The sequence below is a fragment of the Amia ocellicauda genome, unplaced genomic scaffold (genome assembly GCF_036373705.1).
Source record: "Amia ocellicauda isolate fAmiCal2 unplaced genomic scaffold, fAmiCal2.hap1 HAP1_SCAFFOLD_108, whole genome shotgun sequence".
In the NCBI taxonomy this organism is placed as follows: Eukaryota; Metazoa; Chordata; class Actinopteri; order Amiiformes; family Amiidae; genus Amia; species Amia ocellicauda.
Genome location: NW_027102673.1, coordinates 65,265 through 85,876, shown reverse-complemented (window position 1 = coordinate 85,876; position 20,612 = coordinate 65,265). Strand labels below are relative to the sequence as shown.

General features: G+C 41.6%; 4 non-coding genes and 8 pseudogenes across 4 annotated transcripts; 9 read left to right on the top strand and 3 right to left on the bottom strand.

Annotated features, from left to right (window-relative positions):
* Positions 1-11,033: 11,033 nt before the first annotated feature.
* Positions 11,034-11,152, top strand: LOC136720691 (uncharacterized; annotated as a pseudogene).
* Positions 11,153-11,368: 216 nt separating this feature from the next.
* Positions 11,369-11,487, top strand: LOC136720699 (uncharacterized; annotated as a pseudogene).
* Positions 11,488-11,696: 209 nt separating this feature from the next.
* Positions 11,697-11,815, top strand: LOC136720709 (uncharacterized; annotated as a pseudogene).
* Positions 11,816-12,025: 210 nt separating this feature from the next.
* LOC136720690 (uncharacterized) lies at positions 12,026-12,144 on the top strand (annotated as a pseudogene).
* Positions 12,145-12,361: 217 nt separating this feature from the next.
* On the top strand, positions 12,362-12,480 carry LOC136720695 (uncharacterized; annotated as a pseudogene).
* A 215-nt stretch (positions 12,481-12,695) lies between these two features.
* LOC136720707 (uncharacterized) lies at positions 12,696-12,814 on the top strand (annotated as a pseudogene).
* A 218-nt stretch (positions 12,815-13,032) lies between these two features.
* Positions 13,033-13,151, top strand: LOC136720700 (uncharacterized; annotated as a pseudogene).
* Positions 13,152-13,360: 209 nt separating this feature from the next.
* Positions 13,361-13,479, top strand: LOC136720693 (uncharacterized; annotated as a pseudogene).
* A 975-nt stretch (positions 13,480-14,454) lies between these two features.
* On the top strand, positions 14,455-14,561 carry LOC136720702 (U6 spliceosomal RNA). Its single transcript, XR_010805610.1, has one exon. It is a non-coding gene; the product is annotated as a U6 spliceosomal RNA (small nuclear RNA).
* A 1,394-nt stretch (positions 14,562-15,955) lies between these two features.
* On the bottom strand, positions 15,956-16,028 carry trnak-uuu (transfer RNA lysine (anticodon UUU)). Its single transcript has one exon. It is a non-coding gene; the product is annotated as a tRNA-Lys (tRNA).
* A 235-nt stretch (positions 16,029-16,263) lies between these two features.
* trnay-gua (transfer RNA tyrosine (anticodon GUA)) lies at positions 16,264-16,352 on the bottom strand. Its single transcript is given in 2 exon segments — positions 16,264-16,299; positions 16,316-16,352. It is a non-coding gene; the product is annotated as a tRNA-Tyr (tRNA).
* Positions 16,353-19,746: 3,394 nt separating this feature from the next.
* On the bottom strand, positions 19,747-19,835 carry trnay-gua (transfer RNA tyrosine (anticodon GUA)). Its single transcript is given in 2 exon segments — positions 19,747-19,782; positions 19,799-19,835. It is a non-coding gene; the product is annotated as a tRNA-Tyr (tRNA).
* Between the last annotated feature and the right edge of the window lie 777 nt (positions 19,836-20,612).

Genomic DNA, 20,612 nt, shown 5'->3' with positions numbered 1-20,612 from the left:
CGAGCATGATGGGTCGAATGGCCTCCTCTCGTTTGTAAACTTTCTTATGTTCTTATGTTCTTATGTTCTTATGAATGTTCCCTAAGCATGTTTCAAATGTTCCCTAATTTATGTTACAAATGTGCCTTAGCACCTCTCTCTCTCTGTCTCTCTCTCTCTCTCTCTCTCTCTCTCTCTCTCTCTGTCTCAATTCAGTGCATTTGTATTGTCAAAGCAATTGGACATGCATACATACATACATACATATATATGGAAAATAAACAATATGTGTACATCTCTGCATTAATGGTGCCCTAACAGATGTGCAAGTTACATGACAGACAGACAGACAAACACTCACACACACTTTCACACACACACACACACACACACACTTTCACAGACAGACAGACAGACAGACAGACAGACACACACACACACTATCACAGACAGACACACACACTTACAGACACACACACAGACACACTTTCACACACACACAGGGGAATAGGCACCCCACCCTGACACGTATAGAAGACTGGATAGGGAGATATAAATAGCAACGGGGAGACTCTTGTACTTGGTGTGGCTCTATCCATATAGTGGGGCCAGCAGCCACTTAGCAGGTGTAGCAATAGAAGCTCAGCCTGGGGAGACTGGATTTAGCATTTCCTCTCCATTTTGATAAGTATCCTTAATCATTTCTGCAAAATACTTCTATGATACCTATGTATGTTTTTTACTTGTACTATATTATACTATCAAGTATCAGTGTACACATACAATGTGACCTGTTACATTAATACAGAGGCCATGGAAGGCCAGATCAGTAATAGCCACTGTCCCCTGATATTACACTTTTTTACAATCACTTTGGCACTCATTTCAGAACCTTGATGTCATTTTTCAAAACTCTAGACACAAAACTCACACCCAATGATCAAAATGCACATTTTTCAATTGCTTGGATACAATACACATCAACCTCAGATCATTTGTTCATTGAACTAAAATGACACAACTTAACATCAAAGAATTACCATTTCAAAATGCAATTCACACATTACATCTGAGATCACTGTCTATTCATTTCATTACAAAGATCTAACTATCAATTGATACAGCTGCTCAAAATGATAAGTGACTGTTGCATTACTCTTAATTCATAGTTTTATGGAAACTGACGAAGAGTATTCCATGTTTCGATAATGAAAGTTTCAGGATAATGAGATCCATTGACACCAATAACCGAGGAGCATGAACCAGTTGGACTACATTATCTATGGATGTAATATTTCATCATCATTCATCATCATGTAGCACTTTTCCACACCATGTTTTCAGTGTGGAAGGAAAGTTGGAAATTCTTTCTCTAATACCTGTTTTTCTTTCTTGTATACTTAAGAAAGATAAGGTCAAGCTAGAAGGTCAGGCCAGAAGGTAGTTTGATTTCTGTTTTTTATTTACGATGAGAATCTTGGAGACAATGTCAAACAGTATGATTGAAGTGCCTGCTCCCTAATCCATGTGTTGATCTATGAACTCTGTCCTATAATGATATAAATTCTGCTTAGCTAACTTTTAAGATAACATAGTAATGACTTTCTGATTATAACCAGCTCTTTGATTTTTGTGTATAAAAGCTCTGACTGTTAAAATGAAGGCAGAGTGACTTTGGGATCTTCTTGAGTCACTGTTCCTCTCCACGCTGCGTGTATTAAAGGCATTGCAACTAACGCTCCAACCTGGTTGAAGATGATTGTTCTTCCACATCAGATTTGACATTACTGTATGTATGCAGGCCCTTGTAATTGCTTTTCCAATACTGCCAACTGGTTATTGATGATTGATTTCACATTGTGGTACGAGTATCGAGTGAAATGAGTGCTATCCACCCCAGCAACACAGTGATAACATGGAGCCGGCAGGTCATCCAGGTCACAATAGAGGTAAAGCAGTGGGAGGAGGAAGACGTGGTGGTCAAAGGAATGGAAGGGGACATGCACCCCTTCTGAGAGGTGGTCATGGGCCTCGTCATAGAGGAGGGCTTAGGGCTCACCAGAGAGGCAGCCATGGGCCTCATTTGAGAGGTGTTGGGGGAACGTGGTAGAGGACAAGGCCACGGACCAGACAGCGGCAGCAACAGCAAATAGTGTCCAGTGAAATCCGAGAAATAGTTGTAGAGCATGTTATAAATCATGGCATGACCATGACTGAGGCAGCTACAATGATTCAATCAAACCTCAGAATCAACTCAGGATCAACTGTGGCCTCAATCATCAGAAATTTCCGTACTGAGAAGCGGCAAGTCTTCAGCATGCACAAAACATTAGGCTACTCTCAATTGTCAAATGACTGTATACTGCATACCAATGTGTAGCACAGAGTATAGTGTGCCTTTTGAAAGAAATGCAGACAGAGTGAAGCAGCTGATGACTGAATATGTTCAGGTATGTTCAGTTTCAAGATGCCTCTTGTGAAAAATGGTTGTGAGAACCTGAACCTGAACACAGGGCTGATGGAAATTTAGAAGTACGGTAATCAATCCTTTGTTTTGCTTTTTACACTAAGCCAGGTGAGGAACACTGCAGTTGACATTTTACTGTAGTTTTGTTCTTTTTTGTAGCTAATTATTGTTGCATGGATTCAAAGAAACCTATGGTGTGATTTGATTGTATTGTATTGTATTGTATTTCAGATTTTGTTCAATGATTCCACTGTGTCTGTAGTATTCTCTCTACTAGTCCTTTTACAGTGATGTATTTATGTGTAGTACCATAATGAAACATGTATCACATATTTTGTACTACAATATTTAATGATTGTACGAACAACTACACAGTGAAACTATCGGTATCTTCTGTTTTACTATGTTACTATGGTATTTCATGATAAATGAGTTATTTGAACCAACAAGTCTGCAAGTGCAAGGTTTCTTTAAAGATATGAATGCACAATGCAATGTCTTGAACATTGGACAGCCTGTGTTACAAGTGATGACCGTTTTGAGTTTTGTGTCTAGAGTTTTGAAAAATGACATCAAGGTTCTGAAATTAGTGACAAAGTGATTGTAAAAAACTGTATATTCATCCTATTTAATGTGCTCTTTTAAAATGTACTTTTCTTTTTTATGTTGCCATTTCTGTTCTACCAATGTTTCAGTTGTTAGCCAAAGATTGACAGAGTACATCTCATACACACAGGCCAGACAGCAAGGATTTCTTTTTGAAATTCAATTAAAAATGCTGCATGAACTCATCAATACGATTAGAGCTCCTGAAAGCAATATAACTAACTCACTCTACAGCATCTCATTAGCAGTGAAAAGAAACCAAGAAAGTTGGGACAGTCGACTGTTTACCACTATGTAACATCACCTTTTCTTTTAATAACACTTATTAAGCACTTGGGCACTGAAGACACCACTTGGTTAAGTTTAGCAAGCGGGATTTTCCCCCATTCATCCATTATGCATTTCCTCAGCTGCGCAACTGCACAGGGCCTTCATTGTCTTAATTTGCACTAGTGCGCCACACATTCTCAATTTGGAGACAGGTCAGGACTGCAGGCAGGCCATGCTAGCACCCGCACTCTCTGCCTATGCAACCATGCGCTTGAAATCTGGGCAGAATGTGGTTTGGCGTTATCCTGTATGTATGTGTGTGTGTGTGTGTGTCTGTCTCTGTGTGAAAGTTAGTGTGTGTGTCTGTACGTGTGTGTGCCTGTCTCTGTGTGAAAGTGAGTGTGTGTGTGTGTATGTCTCTCTGTGAAAGTGTGTGTGTGTGGGGGTGTGACAGTGTGTGTGAGTGTCTGTCTGTCTGTCTGTCTGTTTGTCTGTCATATAACTCGCACATCTGTGAGGGCACCATTTTTGCAGAAGAGATGTACACATTTTGGAGCAACATATGCTGCCATCCAGACCTCATCTTTTCCAGTGACGTCCCTGCATTTTCAAAAAGATCACATTTTATTACATTTTGTTTATCTGTACTTTATTACATCTTATTGTGATTTATACTTGTAATGTTTCTTTTCCATATATATGTATGTACAGTGGGGGAAAAAAGTATTTGATCCCCTGCTGATTTTGTACGTTTGCCCACTGACAAAGAAATGATCAGTCTATAATTTTAATGGTAGGTGTATTTTAACAGTGAGAGACAGAATAACAGCCAAAAAATCCAGAAAAATGCATTTCAAAAAAGTTATAAATTGATTTGCATGTTAATGAAGGAAATAAGTATTTGACCCATTTTCAATGCCCTGGCTTAGGGAAGGAGGTTCTCACCCATGATTTGACGGTACATGGCCCCGTCCATCGTCCCTTTGATGCGGTGCAGTTGTCCTGTCCCCTTAGCAGACTTTATACTCGAGTGGTCTATGCGATTACACCCTGTTGGTGTTATTAAGAACGCCAAGTACCAGAATGCAGAGCGGGACTGTTTTTTGTGCCGTGACTTGTCGGGGGAAAAACGCGCAGAAAAAACGGATGAGAAGGTGAAGGTAGTATGGCGGTGATGCACGCGTTGGTGAAGTGGGAAAGCGGGGTCGACAAAGACTCTTACAGCGTGATTCCCACTGCTTGCTTTCGCAATTTTGATTTATTCAGCATTGCTGATGATGACGAAGAGACGACTCGAAACTTCAGAGCAGAGTGGAGAGACATGAACAAACCTCCAAAAGGTGGATGGCCTGTCCATGAAGCGCAGATCATTATGACTGGTAAAAATGTTTATTTAAAAAAAAAAAACATTAAAGTCTTTACATGCTATTTGATATATACAATCACAGTATATTTGAAATGAATGTTTAAGTTATTAATGTGTTGTACTTCTAACATACTCTTATAACATGGTAGGTGGTGGTGAGGGCACTAAAAACTCGTCATACTTGACTGGCATTTGTAAGAACGATTTATTGTGTGTTGTGCTTTACAATAAAATCCCCCAAATCACAAAATAAATTAAACCAGATATAATTTAACTTCAGTTTTGATTCAGTGTTGGCTGTTCATCTTAATTTGTATGGTCAAAGCACAGTATTTTTATGACAAATAAATATAATCCCCAAATATCTGTGGACATAATGCAGGGTTTTATTTATTTTATTTTTATTTTAGGAAAAGAAGGTGAACTAAGAAGAAAACTTAATGACCTAACAAAAATGCCCTCTCCTAAAATGAAGAGAGTACCTAAAACAAACAAAAAACTTCAAATTTCAGATGATAGTGACCTTGATGAACCACAGTTACCGGTGAGATAATTACTGCAAATATTAAATAAATGTATTGCAGGATTGTTTTTTTTTAATCATTTTCATATATATATATATATATATATATATATAATTTCATTTTAAACTCTTTTTCTCTCTGAATACAGCACAAAATAAGAAAGAAAACCGATGGAGCTTCAAGAATTAGATCCCATCACATTCTACAGACATTTAAAGAGTCCAGTGAAGTTGAGCTACAGCAAAAAGTTAAGCAGCTCGAAAAGGAAAACACAAGACTTAAAAATGAAAACCAATGTCTTCGAAACCGTATGGTTGATGGTAAGTTTTTTTATTTATAGCAAATAATTCCTTACCTTGATAAATGTTATTCTTAAGTAATTTAGATTCCAGAGTAATGTATTATAGTTGATCATACTGAAGTAATCTAGAACCACAATACAGACTCGTAATGTGCACTGTCTAATAGTTTAATAATACTGATTATTAAATAAAGTTTTTCAACATAACTTCATAATCCTACATTAATGACTATATGCATTACATTAGACCTGGTAATTGTTGTATTTTATCTTTTTTATTTTTTTCGTAGCTAATGTTAATGACCCACAAAAAGGTCAGTTTGCCAATAACATAGAGCAAGTCTCTCAAGTATAATTGCAGGCATTGATGGTTTTGTTTTCACTTTGTATTAAATATATTACTAGAAATGATTATCAATCAATTTTGGACAATCTGAAAAAAATTGTAACAAAAGCCACATTTATCAGCAATGAAGACAAAAGTGTGTCACCATCAAGTGGTTCTGACAGCCCCACAGCAAATTGTTCTGAATCTGACAAAGAATCACCAAAACAGGTGTAACACTCTTGGTCTACAATATTACAAAGACAAGGTAAAAATATATATATTGAAAACAAATATTGGTTGTAAACAATCTAATGATGCTACATTATCAGGTATATTCATAGTTATAGTTGATAATAAGAATGTAATTGAATTATGGGTGTCACAGATTCACTGACTTTATTATGTCTGTAAATTAATAAACTTAGAATTGAGACATACTGTGGTCTTTAATAACACATTTCTGTAACAAAATCACAGCCTCACTGATAATGTCTGAGTATTCCACTTAACATAATATAAGAATAGTTTGGGGATAAACTTGTTTTTTATTTACCATTGTCTTTTAGGTGGAAATATTCCCAGGCACTGGAGTTTACATTGACAAACTGTCCTGGATCCTTGCAGAGAGGTGCAGCACGAATACGTCATATGCAAGAACCCTGACGGTTGCTGTCTTTGACTTTCCAACATTACTAAAGAGCAATCTTCGTGGTGGTGGCAGAAAGAGAGATCCAACTTCGGAGACATTAAGATCCTCATTGATGTTATTGAGGATCATATACAGCTGCCTTCGGAAGGACACGACGTGTTTCAGTTGCGGGGCTTTGCAGCCCAGCGGGACCCTCTTAATGCCGGACATCAGCTGCCCGAGCCGGTGCGGATGAACAGAGGGACGTTAGACAGCGTTACCTTCCGGGCAGGAGCAGCGAGCGGCAACACCGGGGTGAAAGTGTCGTCTAACACTGTGCCATTAGCCACTAGCTGATTGAGCAGATCAGTGGTTTTTAAGAAGATAACAATGGCAGCAGACTTGATATTTTCACACCCTGCTACCTCCCCAACCGCTAACACACACTGCTCTAGGGGGCAGAACTGCACCGGAGCGATCTTGACTCCATGGCGTCGGGTCAGTTTTTCTTATCAAAGACGCATTCAGGGGGTCCGACCCCCCGACCCGGGAAGAACTACCGGTACTCCCCCCTCCCCTCCCCTGTTCCCCCACAATAAGAAAAGCACTGAAAACAGAAGACAAAATAAACAAACTGAAAAAAGTAAAGCAACAAAAAAACGCAGCCAAAGGACAGAGCTCTCAGCAGCACTCCCGCTCACTGCAGACCCCTCCCACACACTCCCAGCTGAGAGAGAGAGAGAGAGAGAGTGTTAGTGTCTGTCTGTCTCTCTCTCTCTGTAGATGCATCATAGGGAACATATGTAACAATCTCTCTTTTTGTTTACCAAAAATGAGAATTAATGTATTTCAAGTGGGTGTTGCCTTGGTTGGAAACGTTTTAAGATTATTTATGAAGTGTAAAGTGGATTTGTCTCAGTTCTCTGTAGTTTTCAATGTATGTGCCATTCAGTAGCGTTCATGTTACAGATATGCCCTATGCAGTGGTAGGGTCAATAAAATGTCAGTAAAACTTTATTTTAGCAATTATGGAGGGGAAGAACTGCAAATAGAGGGTCCCCACTAATTATCTAACTTACCAACAACGTTTAAAATTAGGTCTTGCGAAGCTGCCAAATAATGCTGTATAATCGTATGTGTCTTCATACAACGGCTGCTATAGTCTGATAGCTTTGATTATATATATATATATATATATTTTCTTGTGAACCACAAATGCTATTTGCTTGATTTTTACAGAGTATGTTATAAATACCATTCTTATGAAGCCTGACAAATTGTATGCTGTAATTATGAATATTTTCAAATCATTTGTTTGTTTTTCCTAACATGTTACAAATGTTCCCTATGTGAAAGATGCATTATATCTTAATAATGTCTAAACAATTAAAGATATACAGATTATTATTTTTGGTAAAGTTATAATACATTGCTATTAACTATGTGTGTCAGTAAAAGTTTAAATTTCCTAAAGGATTTTTATTGATCTTGCAAAATAAGTGTTTAGGGAACATTTGTAACATAGAGGTGGGTTAGCCACCGAGTAAGGGCAGCGGCTCCGGCTCCAGCACCATCACCATGTCGCTGGAAAAGCACTAAGTGAGCTCACAGTGAGCTCAGTGTAATGTCTGCTCTGGTGAGCTCACAGTGTGACCTAGTCGTGAGTTCACGTCTTCACTGGGTAGTCCTTGACAACTTAATTGACTCAAATCTTGGGCTTAATTGGTCAAAATGACCATTGGTTGAAGGTACTCAGGGACTGATGTGTAGAGAGACTTATTAAACCTGCAGGATTGTGGTTTTCCCAGATCAGAATTAACCAGATCACCACAAAGGAACATGGTAGGTGCTATTGCAACACACATTACACAAATACATTGAAATCCAAGTTTGCAGTGGTCCTTGGGCCATTGTGTGGTGATCCAGATCACTTCAGCAGGAATTTTGCAGCGGTCTGGACTACCTCTCTCTCTCTCTCTCTCTCAATTCAGTGCATTTGTATTGTCAAAGCAATTGGACATGCATACATACATACATACGTCTGATGAGTCTCGATTTCAGAGTCAGAATTTGGTGTATACAGAATGAGAACATGGATCCATCATGCCTTGTTACCACTGTGCAGGCTGGTGGTGGTGGTGTAATGGTGTGGGGGATGTTTTCTTGGCACACTTTAGGCCCCTTAGTGCCAATCGGGCATCGTTTAAATGCCACGGCCCATTGTTTCTGACCATGTCCATCCCTTTATGACCACCATGTACCCGTCCTCTGATGGCTACTTCCAGCAGGATAATGCACCATGTCACAAAGGTCGAATCATTTCAAATTGGTTTCTTGAACATGACAATGAGTTCACTGTACTAAACTGGCAACCACAGTCACCAGATCTCAACCCAATAGAGCATCTTTGGGATGTGGTGTGTAGCGTTATGTTGGGTGTATTTGGATAAGAGTATTTGGGCTCTGAGCTGAAGCACGGATCTAAAGAAGACCTCTCCCCCCCAAAGTTATCAGATTTCCTTAGCTCATCAGCTTGGAACTGGTTTGCATCAAAGTGACAGTTTTGGGGAGGATGGCACCGAGAAGAGGCCAAATAGTTTGTTATTCTGCTATGAGATGTCTGGAGAAAGGGGCCTGTTGGTGATAAAAACTCTTTGAAGTGGATGAGAGCTGAAATCCCGACATAGAGCTACGAACCCAGGCCAACCGGCATTTCCAAAAGATGGCATGGATTGACATCAGTCATAAATCAAGCCCCCCTCCAATAGGACACTGGGGGCTGAAACCGAAATCCAATCTCAAGAACTCAGGAACCAATCACCTATTGATCTGACAGACTATAAAGGACAAACACGGCCTTTCTTTCTCTCTCTCTCTCACCTGAACCAGTAACTCGCTGCCACAGCATAACCTGTAGCTCTGTTGCCAGAACCGGAACCAGAAACCAACCAAGTCTTTGCCGGCAACAGAAGAGTTAAACTGGGAGAAGGAGATTGAGCCGTACGAAGAATTCTTTTAAAGGACTTTATTAAATAAAGAACTTTACAGACTGCACTGCCCGCCTGTGCCCACCTGATCAGTGGAGTTTTACAGCTGGACAATTGACTAAGTCGACTGAATACGAAAGTGTCAGTCATTTAAATAGCTAATTGAGTCTTAAGAAACTTGACCCTTGGAACAAACAGGGCCCTGCTTTCCTCAAAGACTTCATCTTCAAGTAACTACGGTGGAACCCCAGCTTACAAAGAAGATTTTGTGCACAACCTTGGAGCCTTCAAACCAGTGGAAAATCTGTTTGGAAACGACTCTACTTTCGCGAAACCCCAACTTCCAGGTGCATCGACTGAGTGGAAGTTCTTGGACAAAGCCGAACCGGACTGCCTTTGTTCCAACCACACGGAACTCGTGCCGTGTGCTGTTATCTGAGCCGGAAGCCAGAGAGGCCTATCTGCGACGAAGTTCACATAAGTTTAACAGTTTGGAGTTCATGATTCATGACATTTGAGAAATCAATTAGAAATGTTAATCTGTGATTCATAACTCTAGAATGTGTAATATCATTTAGTTTTCTTAAATATAAATGTGTGTTGCATTAAACTGTTTTGTTGATAATTTTAGAAATAAAATCTGTCAACGCCGAGAAATATCTTCTCATTCCTGTTTTACTGTTTATTCTGAAATTGACACAAGTTAATAGACATTAGATTAGTGGTGGCCCTGCCTATCCTTAATCATTGAATAATAATCAGTTAAGGAAAATTGTGGTAACAAGTAATGATAGGATCTTTCTTGGCACCTAAACGTAAATGAGACTGATATATATATATATATATATATATATATATATATATATATATATATATATATATATATATAATGAGAAGTTACCTGACATAAATACTAACCTGCGTAGTTATTTAATGTGTGACTAATAATACTAACGAGAGACTCACCTTCGTCTTACTAACCGGTATTGTAGTCAATGTGTTTATAACCTTTTTTGTTTAACGATTTGTGTGTTATCATATGCGATCCCATGGTCTTTGATTTGGTCACGGAAGTGATTTGTCTTTGATTTGTTGATCTAGAGTTGAATTTTAATTAGTTTTTCCCTTTTGTATAATTAGTGTAGTGCTACATTTAGTCTTTGTTTTGAATAAATTTGACAATTTATATCTTTGGAAATGGTGTCTGCGTCAAATTATTACAGAAATTGAGTTCTACAAGATTCCAGGATTCGTGATAAGGTGATACTATAAATACACTTCTATAATTGAAATTTATAAGTGTACCTTACGCTACATAATTGGTGCCCCGTGAGAGGAATCTTAGACTGAAAAGAACTAAGTTCTGTAATAGTTATTGGAGAGCTTTGTCCAGAAATCCAGATTCCAAAGGTTAGTAACAAGAAAACTTTTGTAGGCACGATACACTGTTTGTACTCTAGGGGACGCTCTAGAATTGCCCACGTGGTATGTGTATTTTTCTTTTTTTTTTTTTTTTTGCTGGAAGTTCTGTCAATACCCTCCAGCCTTTAAGAGACATCATGCAGCCAGGCCTCTTGGCTTGCGGCCACACCGTTCTGAACGCGCCCGATTTCATCAGATCTCGGAAGCTAAATGGAGCAGCGCCTGATCAGTACTTGGATGGGAGACCTCCTGGAAATACCAGGTACTGCAAGCTTTTTACGTCTCCTGGGTAACTTCATCGTAGATCTTAATACTCTCTTTCTGTCTGGAGGAGATATAATTGATGAAATGTACACGTACCCGGCTACTTTCAACACCCTTTGCTGCACTGATATTTTTTCCTCCATTTTTCTTTTTCTTTTTTCTTTTTTCTGGAAGTTCCGTCAATATCCGCCAGCCTTTAAGAGACATCATGCAACCAGGCCTCTCGGCTTGCGGACACACAGTCCTGAACGCGCCCAATCTCGTCAGATCTCGGAAACTAAACGGGGCAGGACCTGGTCAGTACTTGGATGGGAGATCTCCAGGAAATACCAGGTGCTGCCAGCTTTTTACGTCTCCTGGGGAACTTCATCGTAGCTCTTAATACTCTCTTTCTGTCTGGAGAAGATATAATTGAAGAATTGTACACGTACCCGGCTACTTTCAACACCCTTTGCTGCACTGGTATTTTTCCCTCTATTTTTCTTTTTTTTTTTGCTGGAAGTTCCGTCAATACCCGCCAGCCTTTAAGAGACATCATGCAGCCAGGCATCTTGGCTTGCGGCCACACCATCCTGAACGCGACCGATCTCGTCAGATCTCGGAAGCTAAACGGGGCAGGACCTGGTCAGTACTTGAATGTGAGACCTCCTGGAAATACCTGGTGCTGCAAGCTTTTACGTCTCCTGGGTAACTTCATCGTAGCTCTTAATACTCTCTTTCTGTCTGAAGGAGATATAATTGAAGTATTATTCACATACCCGGCTTCTTTCAACACCCTTTGCTGCACTGGTATTTTTCCCTTCATTTTTCTTTTTTTTTTTTTGTTGGAAGTTCCATCAATACCCGCCAGCCTTTAAGAGATATCATGCAGCCAGCCCTCTTGGCTTGCGTCCACACCGTCCTGAACGCGCCCGATCTCGACAGATCTCGGAAGCTAAACGGGGCAGGGCCTGGTCAGTACTTTGATGGGTGATCTCCTGGAAATACCAGGTGCTGCCAGCTTTTTACGTCTCCTGGGAAACTTCATCGTAGCTCTTAATACTCTCTTTCTGTCTGGAGGTGTTATAATTTAGGAATTGTACACGTACCCGGCTACTATCAACAGCCTTTGCTGCACTGATATTTTTCCCTCCATTTTTCTTTATTTTTATTTTTTTTTGCTGGAAGTTCCGTCAATACCCGCCAGCCTTTAAGAGACATCATGCAGCCAGGCCTCTTTGCTTGCGGCCACACTGTCCTGAACGCGCCCAATCTTGTGAGATCTTGGAAGCAAATCGTGGCAGGGCCTGGTCAGTATTTGGATGGGTGACCTCCTGGAAATACCAGGTACTGCAAACTTTTTACGTCTCCTGGGTTACTTCATCGTAGTTCTTAATTCTCTCTTTCTGTCAGGAGGAGATATAATTGAAGAATTGTACACGTACCCGGCTACTGTCAACACCCTTTGCTGCACTGATATTTTTCCCTCCATTTTTCATTTTTTTTTTTTTTTTGCTGGAAGTTACGTCAATACCCGCCAGCCATTAAGAGACATCATGCAGCCTGGCCTCTTGGCTTGCGGCCTCACCGTTCTGAACACGCCCGATCTCATCAGATCTCGGAAGCTAAACGGGGCAGGGCCTGATCAGTACTTGCATGGGAGACCTCCTGGAAATACCAGGTACTGCAAGCTTTTTACGTCTCCTGGGTAACTTCATTGTAGCTCTTAATTCTCTCTTTCTGTCTGGAGGAGATATAATTGAAGAATTGTACACGTACCCGGCTTCTTTCAACACCCTTTGCTGCACTGATATTTTTCCATCCATTTTTCTTTTTTTTTTTTTTTTTTTTGCTGGAAGTTCCGTCAATACCCGCCAGCCTTTAAGAGACATCATGCAGCCAGGCGTCTCGGCTTGCGGCCTCACCGTCCTGAACGCTACCGATCTTGTCAGATCTCGGAAGCTAAACGGGGCAGGGCCTGGTCAGTACTTGGATGGGTGACCTCCTGGAAATACCAGGTGCTGCAAGCTTTTTATGTCTCCTGGGTAACTTCATTGTAGCTCTTAATTCTCTCTTTCTGTCTGGAGGAGATATAATTGAAGAAATGTACACGTACCCGGCTACTTTCAACACCCTTTGCTGAACTGATATTTTTCCCTCCATTTTTCTTTTTTTATTTGCTGGAAGTTCCGTCAACACCCGTCTGCCTTAAAGAGACATCATGCAGCCAGGCCTCTCGGCTTGCGGCTACACCGTCCTGGACGCACCCCGTCTCGTCAGATCTCGGAACTTAAACGGGTCAGGGCCTGGTCAGTACTTGGATGGGAGACCTCCTGGAAATACCAGGTGCTGCAAGCTTTTTACGTCACTTGGGTAACTTCATCGTAGCTCTTAATACTCTCTTTCTGTCTGGAGGAGATATAATTGAAGAATTTTACACGTATCCCGCTACTTACAACACCCTTTGCTGCACTGATATTGTTCCCTCCATTTTTTTTTTTTTTTTTTTTTTTTTTTGCTGGAAGTTCCGTCAATACCCACCAGCCTTTAAGCGACATCATGCAGCCAGGCCTCTCTGCTTTTGGCCACACCATCCTGAACGCGCCCGATCTCGTCAGATCTCGGAAGCTAAACGGGGCAGGCGACCGATTGTCATTTCTCACTACTTCTTTCTTAGCAGACGCCCTCTTCCTGTGCGACTTGCCAAGGCACAAGAGATTTTTATAATGGTGCAATTCAGAATCAAATTACCCACCAAGGCTTAGTACCAATGACGTGTTCAAGACGTTACACAGGTGCAGTGGAGAAATCTACAGGTCACGCACGTCCTGCAGCCCACATTGTGAGCTAATCATTGCAGACCAGGTATGGAGTCATCGTTAATGGCTCAGGGGAGGGGGGCTGTAAGGGAACATCAAGATACGATACGATACGATACACCTCACCTCACCAGCGCAGCCCCGGCCGCTCCGCCTGGCGGCTGGCAGGGGGGAAGCATCTCTGCCCACTACTTCGGCGTATCGGGGATTGTAGTGGATTTCTGCTCCGTTTTCCAATGACACTTGGGATTACGGTTGATTGATTACCTCTCCGGATTTGCACATTCCCCCAGCATGCCTCTGCCCGGCATGGGGATGGGGTGAAGTGTCCCTGTCTGCCATGGTGGTACGGACGTTTGGTGAAAGAGAGGCGCTAGAGTCTCTCCAGGGAAGGCCCCCGGCCTCACCGCCAACGAGCAGGGAGTGGGACAGGCTTCCCGGCCCCAAACAGCGAGTCGCCTCGCTCCCCCGGCCCACCTGGGTACAAAGGCGGGTGCTCTCTAACCCAGCCCTTGTGTTCGCGACGGCAATACGTATAATAAAACTGGAACGATACAGAGAAGATTTGCATGGCCCCTGTGCAAGGATGACACGCAAATTCGTGAAGCGTTCCATATCTTGGTCAGTTTCTCGGTAGCGCGCCGGTTCCCATTGTCCTTGCGGGCATCTGGTGCTTGCGTCGCGGGCGGTTTCTCACACCGTGGGTATCTCTCCCTCTCGCGCCCGTGCTCGGTGGTGTCGAGTCCTCTCGCACTCCTGCGTCACAGCGGATCTCTCGACCCCGTTCGGCGCAAGCGAATTTTCCCTCCGTTTTTGTTCTTTCCACTGCTAGCGCTGCCTCTGTGAAGGCGGATGGTGCTTGTGAGAAGTCAACAGCGTGTCCACCGAAAAGGGTGTCTGACTCCTGGTTTTGGATCCGGAAGGGTTGATAACAGACCGAAACGGTTACAATATGATACTGCTTAGATTAATTGTGAATATGTATTGTGATCGTGCTCGGCTCAGGTGTGCGTTCAGTCCGCACACAAAACATTTCGGTCGCGAAACGTCTAATCAAATCGAATAAAATGGCGGGGATAGCATGTTTGATCCGTGTGCTATTGTTTTTCAACAATTGTAATGCCCTTTGTAACGTTTAACCACTTCGTTACATACAGCTTGTTATAGGATATTTTGAACTGAACCTATTTTGCTGTGAATTTATATTTACTGCGAATAGTTTATTGTGGCTGGTCTTGGTCTGTCTGCACTAAATAAATGATTTGTATCAAGGGATTATTTAGTTTGTCTGTGTACTTTTTTACCTAACCACTAAAGGCCACTCCTTGCACTTCACACATTTGCCCTTTTAATTACTCCCTTACTGACATACATTAACATGCAATGTGCGTGTGATAATAGTTTTAGCAGCCTGTTGCCATTCAGCTGAGACAATAACTAGTAAATCCTTTTATTTATTTTTTCATGTTGGTGCGCCGCGAAGGTTTTTGGTCTCAGCAAAGTGTGCCGTGGCATTACAACGCTTGGGAACCACTGGCTTGGCTTGTTGGGCATCCAGGTATGCACTGAGATTACGATCGGCACGATGATTGTCGTTCTCAGGAGAATTGTGTTTCTTTGCTGATCACGTTCTCTGTCGCTTTTTACACAGTTCTTACAAGTGGCACATTGGGGATGAGGAGCAGAGCATGCTGACACGCATAGCTGTGGACTTCTGCATGGCATGGGGCCACAGGTCATTCCAAGTATTTCAAGACGACTGCAAATGTGTGGACACGTTGTGTTGGCCCAACCCTCACAGATTGTGCCAAGTCAAGTAGAGATGCATGTTGTGCTGTTCTAAAGTGACACGTCGTCAACGGCAAAAACACCTCTCAGAGTTCCTGGCTTGACTTGCCTCTGGAAGACAACAGGCTGGATATTTGCCGAAAGAAGCAAAGAGGACTAGACACCTCGCCTAGACGCAACTGCAGATTTCATTGTCATTTTACCATCATGGCCCTCGGTCAACAAGGCACCCAAACAGGGACTTGAACCCTGGACCCTCGGATTAAAAGTCTGATGCTCTACCGGCTGAACTACCCGGGCTTCAGTGAGGTGCTTCACAATGTGTTGGCTTCATGATATTTCCAGACCGCTTTCTGGACGGTTTAGAAAACTGGGCTCAGGGTGAAAAGGGTCACATGCATATGAGATGTGTGGGCAATGCGAGTTCTCCACAACAAATCCGAATTTCCGGGGTTTTTTCCTTGTCCTCATGCAATTCCAATGGCTTGACATTTGGGAGCTCGTCCAAAACCGATGTCAAACCATAATCACGCCTTTCTTCGAGCCGGAATTGAACCAGCGACCTAAGGAAGCCCGCTGCCTGAAACCTACAGTCCTCCACTCTACCAACTGAGCTATCAAAGGGAAGCTTCTCACCGTCTTCCTCTGGAAGTCTCTGTGGCTGTGCAAAGCCAAGAAGCACCGTGGCTTGGCTCAGTGGTTTTCAACCCGTGTACCGTGAGTACTACCCAATTGTGTCGTGAGATTTTTATCCCCTGAAAAATATTATGTCATTTTGTTTGGTCAACTTCATAAATCTTGTATCAAATCAAACTTATTCAAATGTGTGAAAATATTACATTTATACATCACCTGTAGAAAGCGTTTCATAACTGAAATGTTGTGTTTGCCGGACTGAACGCACACCTACACTGAGTTGCAGTGCTATCAGTTGTATCGTAAGGTACACTTATAAATTTCAATTTAAGAAGTGAATTTATAGTATCACCTTATCACGAATCCTGGAATCTTGTAGAACTCAATTTCTGTAATAATTGGACACAGACACCAATTCCAAAGATATAAATTGTTAAATTTATTCAAAACCAAAGACTAAATGTAGCACTACACTAATTATACAAAAGGGAAAAGCTAATTAAAATTCAACTCTAGATCAACAAATCAAAGACAAATCACTTCCGTGACCAAATCAAAGACCATGGGATCGCATATGATAACACACAAATCGTTAAACAAAAAAGGTTATAAACACATTAACTACAATACCGGTTAGTAAGACGAAGGTGAGTCTCTCGTTAGTATTGTTAGTCAGACATTAAATAACTACGCAGGTTAGTATTTATGTCAGGTAACTTCTCGTGATATATATATCAGTCTCATTTACGTTTAGGTGCCGAGAAAGATCCTATCATTACTTGTTACCACAATTTCCCTTAACTGATTATTATTCAATGATCAAGGATAGGCAGGGCCACCAATAATCTAACGTCTATTGACTTGTGTCAATTTCAGACTAAACAGTTAAACAGGAATGAGAAGATATTTCTCGGGGTTGACAGATTTTATTTCTAAAATTATCAACAAAACAGTTTAATGCAACACACATTTATATTTAAGAAAACTAAATGATATTACACATTCAAGAGTTATGAATCACAGAATAACATTTCTAATTGATTTCTCAAATGTCATGAATCATGAACTCCAAACTGTTAAACTTATCTGAACTTCGTCGCAGAGAGGCCTCTCTGTCTTCGGGCTCAGATCACAGCACACGGCACATGGTCCGTGTGGTTTGGAACAAAGGCAGTGCGGTTCGGCTTTGTCCAAGAACTTCCACTCAGTCGATGCACCTGGAAGTTGGGGTTCCGCGAAATTAGAGTCTTTTCCAAACAGATTTTCCACTGGTTTGAAGGCTCCAAGGTTGTGCACAAAATCTTCTTTGTAAGCAGGGTTCCACCGTAGTTACTTGAAGACAAAGTCTTTGAGGAAAGCAGGGCCCTGTTCGTTCCAAGGGTCAAGTTTCTTAAGACTCAAATAGCTATTTAAATGACTGAACACTTTCATATACATTCGACTTACTCAATTGTCCAGCTGTAAAACTCCACTGATCAGGTGGGCACAGGCGGGCATGCGCAGTCTGTAAAGTTCTTTATTTAATAAAGTCCTTTAAAAGAATTCTTCGTACGGCTCAATCTCCTTCTCCCAGTTTAACTCTTCTGTTGCTGGCAAAGACTTGGTTGGTTTCTGGTTCCGGTTCGGGCAACAGAGCTACAGGTTGAGCTGTGGCAGCGAGTTACTGGTTCAGGTGAGAGAGAAAGAGAGAGAGAGAGAGAGAGAGAGAGAGAGAGAGAGAGAGAGAGACTGTGCACTGTTCCTTATAGTCTGTCAGATCAATAGGTGATTGGTTCTTGAGTTCTTGAGATTGGATTTCGGTTTCAGCCCCCAGTGTCCTAATGGAGGGGGGCTTGATTTATGACTGATGTCAATCCATGCCATCTTTTGGAAATGCCGGTTGGCCCGGGTTCGTAGCTCTATGTCGGGATTTCGGCTCTCGTCCACTTCAAAGAGTTTTTATCACCTACAGGCCCCTTTCTCCAGACATCTCATAGCAGGATTCAACCTATTTGGCCTCTTCTCGGTGCCATCCTCCCCAAAACTGTCACTTTGTCTCATTTGGCTTTGGTTTCCCCCCTCTGTGTTGAATAATCGGGCTCTAAATAGCCCCGGCGTTTCTCCTGCAGTTCTTCGTTCTTTCCACTGCTAGCGCTGCCTTTGTGAAGGCAGATGGTGCTTGTGAGAAGTCAACAGCGTGTCCACCGAAAAGGGTGTCTGACTCCTGGTTTTGGATCCGGAAGGGTTGATAACAGACCGAAACGGTTACAATATGATACTGCTTAGATTAACTGTGGATATGTATTGTGATCGTGCTCGGCTCAGGTGTGCATTCAGTCTGCACACAAAACATTTCGGTCGCGAAACGTCTAATCAAATCGAATAAAACGGCGGGGATAGCATGTTTGATCCGTGTGCTATTGTTTTTCAACAATTGTAATGCCCTTTGTAACGTTTAACCACTTCGTTAAATACAGCTTGTTATAGGATATTGTGAACTGAACCTATTTTGCTGTGAATTTATATTTACTGCGAATAGTTTATTGTGGCTGGTCTTGGTCTGTCTGCACTAAATAAATGATTTGTATCAAGGGATTATTTAGTTTGTCTGTGTACTATTTTACCTAACCACTAAGGGCCACTCCTTGCACTTCACACATTTGCCCTTTTAATTACTCCCTTACTGACATACTTTAACATGCAATGTGCATGTGATAATAGTTTTAGCAGCCTGTTGCCATTCAGGTGAGACAATACCTAGTAAATCCTTTTTTTTTTTTTTCATGTTGGTGCGCCGCGAAGGTTTTTGGTCTCAGCAAAGTGTGCCGTGGCATTACAATGCTTGGGAACCACTGGCTTGGCTTGTTGGGCATCCAGGTATGCACTGAGATTACGATCGGCACGATGATTGTCGTTCTCAGGAGAATTGTGTTTCTTTGCTGATCACGTTCTCTGTCGCTTTTTACACAGTTCTTACAAGTGGCACATTGGGGATGAGGAGCAGAGCATGCTGACACGCATAGCTGTGGACTTCTGCATGGCATGGGGCCACAGGTCATTCCAAGTATTTCAAGACGCCTGCAAATGTGTGGACACGTTGTGTTGGCCCAACCCTCACAGATTGTGCCAAGTCAAGTAGAGATGCATGTTGTGCTGTTCTAAAGTGACACGTCGTCAACGGCAAAAACATCTCTAAGAGTTCCTGGCTTGACTTGCCTCTGGAAGACAACACTTGCCCAGGCTGGATATTGAAAAGGGTCACATGCATATGAGATGTTTGGCCAATGCGAGTTTTCCACAGCAAATCCGAATTTCCGGTGTTTTCTCCTTGTCCTCATGCAATTCCAATGGCTTGACATTTGGGAGCTCGTCAAAAAACCGATGTCAAACCATAATCACGCCTTCCTTCGAGCAGGAATTGAACCAGCGACCTAAGGATGCCCGCTGCCTGAAACCTACAGTCCTCCACTCTACCAACTGAGCTATCAAAGGGAAGCTTCTCACTGTCTTCCCCTGGCAGTCTCAGTGGCCGTGCAACGCCAAGAAGCACCGTGGCTTGGCTCAGTGGTTTTCAACCCGTGTGCCGTGAGGACTACCCAATTGTGTCGTGAGATTTTTATCCCCTGAAAAATATTATGTCATTTTGTTTGGTCAACTTCATAAATCTTGTATCAAATCAAACTTATTCAAATGTGTGAAAATATTACATTTATACATCACCTGTAGAAAGCGTTTCATAACTGAAATTTTGTGTTTGCCGGACTGAACGCACACCTACACTGAGTTGCAGTGCTATCAGTTGTATCGTAAGGTACACTTATAAATTTCAATTTAAGAAGTGAATTTATAGTATCACCTTATCACGAATCCTGGAATCTTGTAGAACTCAATTTCTGTAATAATTGGACACAGACACCAATTCCAAAGATATAAATTGTTAAATTTATTCAAAACCAAAGACTAAATGTAGCACTACACTAATTATACAAAAGGGAAAAGCTAATTAAAATTCAACTCTAGATCAACAAATCAAAGACAAATCACTTCCGTGACCAAATCAAAGACCATGGGATCGCATATGATAACACACAAATCGTTAAACAAAAAAGGTTATAAACACATTAACTACAATACCGGTTAGTAAGACGAAGGTGAGTCTCTCGTTAGTATTGTTAGTCAGACATTAAATAACTACGCAGGTTAGTATTTATGTCAGGTAACTTCTCGTTATATATATATCAGTCTCATTTACGTTTAGGTGCCGAGAAA